We start from the raw sequence: 13,421 nt of genomic DNA on the forward strand, positions 1-13,421 counted from the left end.
TTTTAAATAAGAAACAGAAATAGTGAGTTCAGTACAGAAATGAGCATCTTGGGCCGTTAATTGACTAATGAAATAAATAAAATTATGCCATCATTGTATGACTCCCTGCTGCTTCATAGCGTCCTGAGAATTTTTCAGAACTAAGAGTGATTGGAAGTGCATTCTCTTGTCAAATAAACAATATTTCAGTAAAATTAGATCAAAAGGTCATTTTTCTTTGGCAAATCCAAGTCTTCCTAGAAACTTCTACAAACCTTCTGCTTACACATCAAAGTACGGAAATCTGCGTAAAAATGGATATGGTAACTACCTCTATATCAGTCCCTTTTCACATCAATATTGTTCCTGCATAGAGCTTATTGGGCGTTAGGCCAAGACAAAAATAATTCAATCTAAAAGATAGAAATACTTCTTAGCGTTCCTTCTTTTCAGATATGTATGAGAGCTCTCACTTTTGCATGAGTTAAAAATGGCGTTTTAACCACATATGCTTCACAAAATCCATGGCGCAAAACAACCAAGGTGTCTCAGAACTCTAATAGGATTAGTATGTGATGATAATCAATAGTGATTACAACATTGCCATTCAACCCCTAAAAAATTTAGCTAGCCGATCACCATTTGCAGATCTGAAGATACCAACTTCATGATATAGCAGATTTTCCCTTTTCAAAACCAGTAAAGATTACGTGATGCTTACAATACGATAGCAGCTATCTGGTAAATGTTTGTACATCTGTTCGATTGCAACCACGAGATTATGGTAGATAGCATAGATAATTGTTTATCTGGGAGACGACTTGCATGACATCGCCCTGGGCAGACCCGTTGTTCCTATTGGCCGAGGGCAGCGTGGTGGATCCAAAGCCGAAGTACTTGCCGCCCTGGGAGGACGGACCACCAAAGCACCTGAAAGAAAATAATGTTAGCCCAAATCGCTAAGCAGCATCGAACTGCACACAGGAGAATCCCTGCAGAAATTAAACCATCTAAAGTGTGTACGTGTCATCACCATGGTAATTCAAAGTAGGGGTCAAAATTTTCACAAAAATGATGTTCGTTCAAATCCATCCTGCATACAGAAACCCAATTTTTTTTAGCGACCAAATAACATATGGGAAAAAAAACAAAAACATCTGAAGTTACATGTACACATATACTAAGAAAACAAAAACATCCGAAGTTACATGGACTTATAACCCTTCCAAATTTCAATTACTGTAGTTAGTAAAAGGATTTTCGTTTTTGGAAACAAAACATAAAAAAATTGGCATGATAATTGTAAAAATAGAGGCATTAGGGAAGTGGTAACTACTGTAAAAGGATGACCTTATCTGAAACAGTGTATGATCGTTAAATATGCATTATGGTATGTACATGAAAAAAAGATTTAAGGAAATAAAGAGTGACGCTAATCTGTGGCCATTAACCAAATTCAGGAATTTGTAAGTTATTTTAAGCTAATGTTACCGTAAAAAGAAGGGAAGAATATATCAAAATAAAATCAGTCAAATAGATTTTTTTTCATAATTACATATAGCCAAACAAATGGTTCACATGGATGAACTGGTGCCATATTTATAAGCAATGCCTTCTTCAACCTATACAGAGGACGTGGGCATAGCCCAGTGGTTGAGGTCGCAGTGGGGCACCCCAACGACCAGAGTTCGAATCCTGTCAGGAACGAATTTCTGGAATTCTCACGCCGAGGTCCCGCTTCTACTATATCATTTAGTGTCTAGTTCCTCCTAGCACTAATTCATTTTTTTTCTTCAACCTATACAGGAAAAAAGGAACGGCTGCTTCTAAAAAACACAAAAGTTACGGTGTAGTGTAACCATTCCATGCGTAATATAACACAATGAGAAAGGGTGAACCAAGATACCTGCTCGGCTGCTCCTACTATGGGATTCCTCTGCTACCATGATTCTTAGTGCTCCGCCTCGCGACTGCAGCGTTGACATTCTGACCGTTGTTTGGGTGGTGACATGGTGGCTTCACTGGTGGAAAAACAGGCTTCGGGTGAGCCCCATAAGTCGCGATGCTGCAGGAACCGCGACTAATGGTACCTTTTGTCGCGGTTCGGGAGGCGAACCGCGACCAAAGGCCTGGGCCCAGGGCGCTCGGTGGCCAGCCGGTGCACGTGGGGGGCTAGTCGCGGTTGGCCGGGCCAACCGCGACTAAAGGTGCCCGAAGGCCTTTAGTCGCGGTTGGTCAGGCCAACCGGGACTAAAGCCCCTCCCCTATATATACCCACCCAGCAGCCAACACTTAGCCATTTGGTGCCATTCTCTTCACAAGCTTCACAAGTGGGTGTTAGGTTTGCTTTTGGTTCCTCTTATGCACATAAGGTGTTTGATGAAATGCCCCAAGAGCATGAAACAAACATGATATGAAGTGTTGGAGCCACACTTGAGCTTTCTCATTTATTTTTTCCTCCTCGATCGCGATTAGCAACTTGAACCTTTGATGTGTCGTTGATAAAATGTGCATGTGTGTGTAGTTCATTGTTTAATTTATATTGTTTGTAGCTAGTTAGTTTAACAAATGCATGATGGTTAATTATATATTTTATATTATAATAATGCGGATGAATCGACAATGGATGTACGGTAACCGACTCTCCGGCGAGTTCAAGTGCGGGTTTGAAAGATTTCCTCGTAGTGGCCAATGCGAACAAGCAGGGGGTTTTGTTATCTCGTCCATGTGTTAAATGTAAGAATCGGAATGGTTACTCTTCCTCAAGAGATGTTCACATGCACCTGCTTCGGACGGTTTCATGCCAAGCTATAATTGTTGGACCAAGCATGGAGAAAGAGGGGTTATAATGGAAGAAGATGAAGAAGGGGATGATTTCATCGATGAAAGCTATCTTGCTCATTTCGGTGATACTTTCATGGAGGATGCTGAAGGTGAAGGGGAAGGTGAAGGGGAAGGTGAAGAAGAGGCACGTGATGATCCCGTTGATGATCTTGGTCGGACCATTGCCGATGCACGGAGACGCTCGCGAAACTGAAAAAGAGAGGGAGAATTTGGATCGCATGTTAGAGGATCACAGGAAGGCGCTCGTACCCCGGATGCGATGATGGTCCGAAAAAGCTGGGCTGCACACTCGGATTTGCTGAGATGGAAGGCACAGGCAGGTGTAGCTGACTCGGCATTTGAAAACTTGCTGAAAATGTTGAAGAATATGTTTCCAAAGAATAACGAGTTGCCCGCCACTACGTACGAAGCAAAGAAGGTTGTCTCGCCCTCTAGGTTTAGAGGTTCCGAAGATACATGCATGCATCAACGATCGCATCCTCTACCGCGGTGAATACGAGAATTTGAATGAATGCCCGGTATGCACCGCATTGCGTTATAAGATCGAGGCGATGACCCCGGTGACGATGTTGAGGGCCGTAAACCCGGGAAGAGGGTTCCCGCCAAGGTGATGTGGTATGCTCCTATAATACCACGGTTGAAACGTCCGTTCGAGAACAAAGAGCATGCCAAGTTGTTGCGATGGCACAAAGAGGACCGTAAGTCGGACGGGGAGTTGAGACACCCCGCAGATGGAACGCAATGGAGAAAGATCGACAGAGAGTTCAAAGATTTTGCAGCCGACGCAAGGAACATAAGATTTGGTCTAAGTACGGATGGCATGAATCCTTTTGGCGAGCAGAGCTCCAGCCATAGTACCTGGCCCGTGACTCTATGCATCTACAACCTTCCTCCTTGGTTGTGCATGAAGCGGAAGTTCATTATGATGCCGGTGCTCATCCAAGGTCCGAAGCAACCCGGCAACGACATCGATGTGTACCTAAGGCCATTAGTTGATGAACTTTTACAGCTGTGGGGCAGACCTGGTGTCCGTGTGTGGGATGAGCACAAAGAAGAGGAATTTGACCTACGAGCGTTGCTTTTCGTAACCATCAACGATTGGCCTGCTCTTAGTAACCTTTCGGGATCTGTCAAATAAGGGATACAATGCATGCACGCACCGCTTACATGAGACTCGAAAGTGTACATTTGCCAAATTGTAAGAAGAACGTGTACCTTGGGCATCGTCGATTTCTTCCGAAAGGTCATCCAAGTAAGAAAGAAAGGAAAGCATTACAACGGCAAGGCAGATCACCGGCCGAAGCCTCGCGGAACACACCGGTGCCGAGGTATTTGATATGGTCAAGGGTTTGAAAGTCATCTTTGGAAAGGGTCCCGGCGGACAATCAGTTCCGAAGGGAGCCGACGGGCACGTAGCCATGTGGAAGAAGAAATCTATATTCTGGGAGCTAGAATATTGGAAAGTCCTAGAAGTCCGCTCTGCAATCGACGTGATGCACGTTACGAAGAATATTTGTGTGAACATCCTAAGCTTCTTGGGCGTGTATGGGAAGTCAAATGATACAAAGGAAGCACGGCAGGACCAGCAAAGTTTGAAAGACCCTGATGACCGGCATCCGGAACGGTTTCAAGGTCGTGCCAGCTACGCTCTGACCAAAGAAGAGAAGGTCATCTTTTTTGAATGCCTCGAGCGATATGAAGGTCCCGTCAGGATTCTCGTCCAATATAAAGGGAATAATCAACATGGCGGAGAAAAAGTTCCAAAACCCGAAGTCTCACGACCGCCACGTGATTATGACGCAATTGCTTCCGATTGCTTTGAGGGGCTCCTGCCGGAAAATGTTCGAGTAGCCATTGTGAAGCTATGTGCATTCCTCCATGCAATCTCTCGAAGGTAATCAATCCGAAGTTCTACCACGGTTACGGAACGATGTGATCCAATGTCTTGTCGGTTTCGAGTTGGTGTTCCCGCCATCCTTCTTCAATATTATGACGCACCTCCTGGTTCACCTAGTCGATGAGATTTCCATTCTCGGTCCTGTATTTCTACACAATATGTTCCCCTTCGAGAGGTTCATGGGAGTATTAAAGAAATATGTTCGTAACCGTGCTAGGCCGGAAGGAAGCATCGCCAAGGGCTATGGAAATGAGGAGGTAATTGAGTTTTGTGTTGACTTTGTTCCTGACCTTAAGCCGATTGGTCTTCCTCAATCGCGGCACGAGGGGAGACTAAGTGGAAAAGGCACGATCGGAAGGAAATCAATGATATGTATGGACGGCCATTCTCCGATCGAAGCACACCACACGTTCTCGACCAATTCCAGCTTGGTGGCTCCGTACTTTGAGAAACACAAGAATATTTTACGCTCGGACAACCCCGGGAAGCCCGAATCCCGGATTAGGAAGGCCCACATGGAGACTTCGGCAGCTTGGTTGAGAAAACATTTAATGAGTGACAATAAGGTTGTAGATCAGCTGTACATGTTGGCCAAGACACCATCTTCGACTATAACGACTTTCCAAGGGTACGAGATAAATGGGAATACATTTTACACGATCGCCCAAGATAAAAAGAGCACCAACCAAAACAGGTGGTGTCCGCTTTGATGCAACGAACCGAGAATGGGCAAAAGGTCACATATTATGGTTACATAGAGGAGATATGGGAACTTGACTATGGACCCTCCTTTAGGGTCCCTTTGTTCCGGTGCAAATGGTTCAAGCTAACAGGAGGTGGGGTAAAGGTGGACCAGCAATACGGAATGACAATGGTGGATTTCAACAATCTTGGTTATCTTGACGAAGCATTCGTCCTAGCGAAAGATGTCGCTCAGGTTTTCTATGTGAAGGACATGAGTAGCAAACCGAGGAAACGGAAAGATAAGAAAACGATCAGTACATCATGCGATGATCCAAAGCGCCACATTGTTCTTTCAGGGAAAAGAAACATCGTGGGAGTGGAGGACAAGACAGACATGTCAGAAGATTATAATATGTTTGCTGAAATTCCGCCCTTCAAAGTGAACACCGATCCAAGCATTAAGTTAAATGATGAGGATGCTCCATGGATACGGCACAATTGTAAGCAAGCAGGGACACAAGGGAAGAAATGATGTGTAATAATTTATTGTACCAAACTTTGTTGAATGAATCATGTGAATTATATTACCCGTGATGTGTTTGGTGTCCATTTTCGAATGATTCAATTGACTCGAGATAGCACTGATGATACATGAAATTTGGAGTGACTAAGTCATACTCCTGCATGCATACATGAAATTTGGAGTGACTAAGTCATACTCCTTCATACAGGAAATTTGGAGTGACTAAGTCATACTCCCGCATACATGAAATTTGGAGTGATTTAGTCATACTCCTGCCTAGGCGTATAATATGCATACTCGTAGTCTTCATAGCCGCCGCCGTTGTACCGGTAGTCGTCGCCTTCTAAGTTGCCGGCGTCGTCGTCGCTCGCTCGTCGTCGCCGCTCGTCGGGCGGCGCTCGTGGCTCGAACCGAGGGTAGCGCAGGCGGGGGATATCGCCGGCCGTGATGTAGTCCATGACGCTCGCGAGTCCGGCCGTACCACCATAGCCGACGGCCGGCCTCGTGGAAGTTTCCGGGAGGCGGACCGTCCTCCTCATACCTGGCGAGCGCCCTCTCACGCCGATTGATGAAGAAGGCGTCCCAAGTATGCTGGTTATCGGGATGCCAGCGGGGATTCATCCGCTGCTCCGGCGTGAGGTCGAGGTAGTAGTGGTTCGTGATGGCCGCCCGGCGCGCAGTACCCTGAGGGACGGGAGGGACCGGCACGCCGCCGGCGCTTAGGCTCCAGCCGGCAGGGACGCGGTAGCCCGGAGGGCAAGGGTAGTTCGAGGCGCAAAGCTCCTCCACCTGCTGGTAGGTTAGAGTGGGTGCGGTGGAAGCCATGAGAGAGTGATGAGAGATTGTTGAGATGTGATCATGCTGGCCAAGCCGGGCTACATATATGTAGTGAGAAATGGCGGGAAAATGGGAGCGGGAAGACAGGAGGCGGGAAGAAAGTGGCGGGAAGACATGGAAGAAATGGCGGGAAGAAGAGGAGGAACCCAGAGCTGATCATCTAACCTTTAGTCCCGGCTGGTGGGTGCAACCGGGACTAAATGTGGTTTTTGTGTCATCTAATAAAACTGTCGTTGGGATATGGACGTTTGGGTAAGCTTTAGTCCCGGCTGGAGGGTGCAACCGTGACTAAAGCTGTCGACAGGATAAGGACGTGTGGGTAGCGCACGACGCCCTGTCGGAGGAACAAGACAAAGCAGAAGCATCGATACGCGGGAAGATAGAGGCGTGAAGAAATAGCGGGAAGACATAGGCGGGAAAGACTGGCGGGAAGACGGGCCGGGAAGAACTTGTGGGAAGATCACAGAGGCGGCCGGGAAGAACTTCTCTGAATTTTTTGATAGATTATTTGTATTTTTAAGATTTTGAAATGAATTAGTTCTATTTTTCTGAATTTTTTGATATATTATTTGTATTTTTAACATTTTGCATTGAATTAGTTTTATTTTTCTTAATTTTTTGATATATTATTTGTATTTTTAAGATTTTGAAATGAATTAGTTCTATTTTCTGAATTTTTTGATATATTATTTGAATTTTTAACATTTTGAATTGAATTAGTTTTATTTTTCTTAATTTTTTGATATATTATTTGTATTTTTAACATATTGAAATGAATTAGTTTTATTTTTTTTTGATTTTTTGATATATAATTTGTATTTTTAATATTTTTAAATTAATTAGTTTTATTTTTCTGAATTTTTTGATATATTATTTGTATTTTTCACATTTAGAAATGAATTAGTTTTATTTTTCACATTTAGAAAATGAAAGAATTTTGAAAAAGGCCTTTAGTCGCGGTTGGCCTGGCCAACCGCGACTAAAGGTCATTTTCCGCGGAACCGCAAAAGGGGCGAAAAAGGGCTTTAGTCGCGGTTGGGATCACCAACCGCGACTAGGGTACCTTTAGTCGCGGTTGGTGACCCCAACCGCGACTAAAGCCCCTCCCTATATATTCCCGCGCCGCCCGCGGCGCACCGGTCTCTTCTTCCTCGCTCGCTCCGTTGCCGATCGCCTCACTCGCCGTCGCCGCCGTGGGCTGCCGCGCTCGCCGTCTCCGTCGCCGCACTCGCCGTCGCCGTCGCCGCACTCGCCGTCGCCGCCGCCGTCTCGTACGTCGCCGCCCCGCCCACACCTGTCGCGCGCGCGCCCGTCGATCTCCCGTACGCGCGCCCCTCGTCGTCGCCGGCGCCGCCGCCGCTCGTAGTGAGAGAGAGGAGAGGGAGAGAGCGCGGCGCCGTGGCCGCGCGCGCCGCTGCTCGCCGGCGCCGCTCTGCTCGCCTGAGAGAGAGAGAGGAGAGAGGCCGGCGGCCGCCGTACCCGCGCGGTGAGAGACAGAGAGGGAGAGGAGAGAGCAGCCCCGGCATTTTTTTTCTTTCTTTTTTAGTTTTTGTTCTTGTTAATTTTAAAACAAAAAATAACTAAAATTTGAGTTAAAAGTTTGTGTAAAATTAAAAAACTAAAATTTGACTTAAAAAGAACTACAATTTGACTTAAAAAAGATTGTGTAAAAAAACTAAAATTTGACTTAAAAAAGATTGTGTAAAAAAACTAAAATTTGACTTAAACGAATTAACGTGTTGTTAATTAAAATTGTAAACTAATTAAAATTTGACTAAAAAACTAAAATTTTACTAAAATTTGATCATTTAAAATTTGATCATTAAGTTTTCTTAAGTTGCAGAATTTTGATCATTAAGTTTTCTTAAGTTAAAATTTGATCATTAAGTTTTGTTAAGTTAAAATTTTGATCATTAAGTCTAAATTTTGTTAAGTTACAGAATTTTGATCACTAAAAATTTTACTAAAATTTGTTTTTTTAACTTAACTAAAAATTTGTACAGTAACAAAAGTTTGACTTAACAAAATTTAACAAATATGTAATATGTAACAAAATTTAACAAAAATTCTAATGATCAAAATTTTAACTTAAGATAACTTAATGATCAAAATTCTGTAACTTAAGAAAACTTAATGATCAAATTTTAAATGATCAAATAATAGTAAAAATTTTCTTAAGTTAAAATTTTGATCATTAAGTCTAAATTTTGTTAAGTTAACAAAATTTTATTTGGGATCGAGAGGGGGCGGCGAGGGTTATGTGTCCTCGGCACCGCCACCGCCCTCTCGGTCACCGCCACACCGGTCTCTCGGTCACGCGGTCACTGCGTCCCCCTTTCGCCACCGCCACCGGTCTCTCGGTCACGCGGTCACTGCGTCCCCCCTTTCGCCACCACCACCGTTCTCTCGGTCACGCGATCACTGCGTCCCCCCTCTCGCCTCCCGCTCGTCGTCCTCTCTGTTTATATGTAGAAGAGATGTGATAATGCATATACACAATTAATTTGTTTTGACTACATGTTTTCAGGACTGACATATGGCGGACGATAGAGCTGACCCGATTCTGGACAACTATGATCCGGACGCTGAAGACCATATGTTCGGCATCATAAAAGGCGATATTCCATATGTGCCGACCGGAGAAGAATAAGATGATATCTCTTCTTATCTGAACCTTGAGGGTGAAGATGAAGGGCGCCGTCAGCAAGATGATGCCGAAGAAACGTCGATAAACGACGATCTTCAATTGGAAGTAGCAACCACCTCCGGCGCCGAGGTATATATATATACATATTGAGCGTCTGGTGATACAACTAACTGATTTGAATAAATGTGTGTGTACTAACGCGCGCGACTCTCTTTCTTATTTTAGCCCTCGGCCGGATCGTCGAAAAAATCGAGTACGTCGTCGTCAAAGCGTGGCGCAACCAAGACGATGAAAGCAGGAGAAACATGCACCATCGATGTTGTCGACGAAGCAACCGGTGAGCCGCTGGAGCCCAGCAAGAACGCCACCAAGTTTGTCAGCCAATGTGGAGCCGTTGTTAGAGACAACGTCTCGATCACCCTCCAGGAGTGGAATGAGCCAAAGAAGGCACGTGTTGGTTTCACTTTTGTCGATAAGAGAAAAAAAAAAGATTGCTTCAAAAAGCTTATGGAACATTTCGTTCTACCTCCGGAATACCGCAAATACGATGAGGAGGGTAACAAGATTGCGGAAAACAAGAAGAGGCGCAAGCTAGTCAAACGAGTTCGCTCTTTCTAGGATGGCCAACGCATTCCGGAAATACAAGCAAAATCTAGCCCATGACTTTGTCAACCGGGGCAAGACTCCGGATTTCAAAGGACAATATGAGAAACTGCAACATGATTGGCCAGAATTTGTGAAGCAAAAGAAATCGGAGCAGTTCCTTGAACTATCGAAAAAAATAAGGAAAATGCGGCCAAAAAGGAGTACAATCATAAAATGGGGCCAGGAGGGTATCGCTTTTGGCAGCCTAGGTGGGAGAAGATGGAGAACGAGGCGAGGGCGCGAGGAATCCGTCCGGGTATGGAGGGATGGGACCCAAGGGCCAAAAGCTGGTGGTACGGGCATGGGGGATCGCCGAACCCGGAGACAGGGGAGTGTGTTTACCAGGGCAAAATAATTACACCCACCCAAAAGCTTACCGAGGCAATGAGGGATGCTCAAGAGGGGAGGATCAAGTTCAACGAGAGAACGACGCCCGACAAAAGCCCTCGGGAATCCCGAACACGGAGGACGTGTACGAGGCATGGGGCACATTCCGTGGAAAATAGGGTTCCCCTAGAACGATGACCCGTACGGTTACGAAGCCGTAAGAGAAAGATGGATCGGGAAAAAGATGTTGTGGCGCGGTTGGTAACGGAAATGGATGTGATGAAGAAAACCGTGAGTGTACTAGTAGCCGAAAGAGAGGCAGCTCGGGCGCAGCATGAAGATCATCCAATGGATCTCGGAAGCCAGCGAGCGGAGAAGAAGCGGCGTGGCTTCCACGGAGGCCTCACCGGCCGGTGCACCGACGATAGAAATTACTGCACCGGAGCCTCCGGTGGTCGAAATTACCGCACCGGAGCCTCCTCGCTACCCCGTGGACGATATAAAGGAGATGAAAGCATGTCATCCGTATTATCCTATCGGGAACATGTCCATGAAGGTAGCCATCGGCAGTGCTTTACCACTGGAGCACTCCACCACAACAACCCCATTCAAGATGGCTATGCTCGTGTCACGGTGGAGGAGATAGTCCAAGGGTTTGAGGACCTGGACATTGACATTGCTACACCTGAAGGGGTGAAAAGACTTGGAGATGTCAAGCGCCAGTTCATTCTATGGCAGAAGAAATTCATCAAGTTTCCAGGCGAGGCGCCAACAAGTCCACCCCCGTACGGTGGTGGTGGTGGCGGTGGCGGTGACGGTGGCGGTGGCGGTGGCGGTGACGGTGGCGGTGGCGGTGGTGGTGGTGGTGCTTCACCTAATACACCTCATTCACGTCGGCCGACGCCGCCCCCGATCCTCGTCCGGCGGGTGATCGGACACCGGTACCGCCCCCAATCCACCTCCGGCGAAGAAGCGAGCTGGTCCCGGGTTATTAACCCGGACCCTTATGTACCTAGAACCACAAAGATACCGAGCCATCACCGAAGCCTCTCATCCCGAGGCCTTGGGAACTTAGTGTCGAGGAAAATGCGGCGGCCGTGGCTGCTCGGCATGAGAAATGGAAGGAGGAGTGCAAGAAGAAAAGAGAGGGCGAGCCCAAGCCGGTATATTCCGACAAGCAAAAGCGATAGGCTAAGTCATTTTTGAACACACCGTCCCAAGCCGCGAAGAATCCGCTCGACGACTATTTACGTGAACTTCGTAGGCAAGCACTCGCGTTCAAGAGGAACCAAGAGTTGGCGGAGAAGAAAGCCTTGGAGGACGAGGCCGAGACAAAATTAGAAAGGGGGAAAGAAGTTGCCCAGCTCGGGGAACAAAGTAAACAATCGATCGCCCCGCTCATAGTGCAAGCCGCCGGTCCGGATGCCCCCGATATCATAGCAGCTGCGGCAGCACATGGATTGACCGTAACGAGTGCCGGAGAACAAGCGGCCGACTTAGGTATCACTCTTCGTGCACCTGTTAGGCCTTGATGAGGCGCCAATGAAGGACGTAGTATTTACATATGTGAAGAATGGCCCTCTCATCGAGACTGCGCGAGGAAGAGGATCTACCTCGACAAATGAAAGGTACGCTAAATTGGTACAAGGGTTACATAAAACATAAAAACGCCAAAGACTATATCTATGCGGAAGTTAGATATGAGCATCACTTCAAACGTTACCGGGTACAAATTCATCCGAGTGAATTGTTCCAGCTGCATTCAATCTGCGCGACCTCGACAAATCTATCATCGGTTGCTACGTTACGTAAGTGATTTATTAATTTCTACCCCATCTCGTTCATTGCCTGCACATATATATATATATATATATATATATATATATATATATATATATATATATATATATATATTGTCCTAACTATCTTGTTGTGTACGCTATTATGCGGAATGAAGAAGCGGGAAATGCGAATAAGGAACATCCATGATGTTGGGTTCATTGACCCACACATCGTTAATTCATATGTGTTAGAACACCACCCCGCCGACGTGGAGGATGACCTGTGGCGGTTTATTAGAAAACAGCAACGAAGAAAAGTGATATTCTATTTCCTTACCATTTTGGGTGAGTGTTTCTGTCTTGAGCACATTCTCTTTTGTTTACTCCATGCATGGTATGTGGCTAATCGATGAGTTATGCATGATCTGTGCATGTATCGTGTCCGCAGGTTCCACTGGATTCTTATGGTAATTAAAGTTCGGACCTCCTCGGTTCTCGTCCACGACTCTCCGAATATGGATCCGGCGCTTTGGGGCGACATGAGAAAAATGATGCAAAAGTAATTATTTTCATTCATTTGCGCTCTATATCGATCGGCCTATTTCGTTCATCATTTCCTAATATCAAGTAACTAATTAATAACTCTCTTGTTTATTTAATTTTCTTTGCCTCGTAGGGTTTGGAGACGGTTCGTAGATACCAAGGTCGGTGAATTCAAAAAAGAGCTACATTTTAAAATGGCGAGTGCGGACGACGGGGATACTCAGCCACCGGGGACCAATCTATGTGGATACTATGTTTGTGAGAGGATCCGGAGATACCGCAATGAGCGGGACCGGAAGTGTGAGAACAACATCATGAGGAATAACCTCCGGAAGACGCTTAGTCCGAAGCTCGCTTCCGACCACTTCAAGAGGAACTAGGCTGGATGGTTGGCGAGGAAGTCATCGATCCTAGAGGAGAACACTATTACGATGACGTAGAACTTTATATGCACCAGAATTTGTAACTAACTTGTTCAAAATTGTATATGGTCATCCGATATTGAATATATATTGTATATGGTCATCCGATATTGAATATATATTGTATATTCCTCTTGAATTCTTTTTGGTTCTAATTTCAAATTTGTTTGAAATTGTACATTCATATGCATGTATGTATACGAGTACCGTAGAATATGTGAAACTCCTTCAAAATTAAAACCCAAAAGAAATAAAATAATACAAATTAAAAAGAAACCAGATTTAGGGGAGG

The 13,421-nt window shown here is 45.5% G+C and overlaps 1 long non-coding RNA gene across 1 annotated transcript; it reads right to left on the minus strand.

Annotated features, from left to right (window-relative positions):
* Positions 1-207: 207 nt before the first annotated feature.
* On the minus strand, positions 208-1,997 carry LOC124650434. The gene is made up of 3 exons (XR_006987000.1): positions 1,886-1,997; positions 1,003-1,072; positions 208-909 (listed from the first exon to the last, which is right to left on the minus strand). It is a non-coding gene; the product is annotated as an uncharacterized LOC124650434 (long non-coding RNA).
* Between the last annotated feature and the right edge of the window lie 11,424 nt (positions 1,998-13,421).

Source organism: Lolium rigidum, chromosome 4, assembly GCF_022539505.1.
Source record: "Lolium rigidum isolate FL_2022 chromosome 4, APGP_CSIRO_Lrig_0.1, whole genome shotgun sequence".
Taxonomy (NCBI): domain Eukaryota; kingdom Viridiplantae; phylum Streptophyta; class Magnoliopsida; order Poales; family Poaceae; genus Lolium; species Lolium rigidum.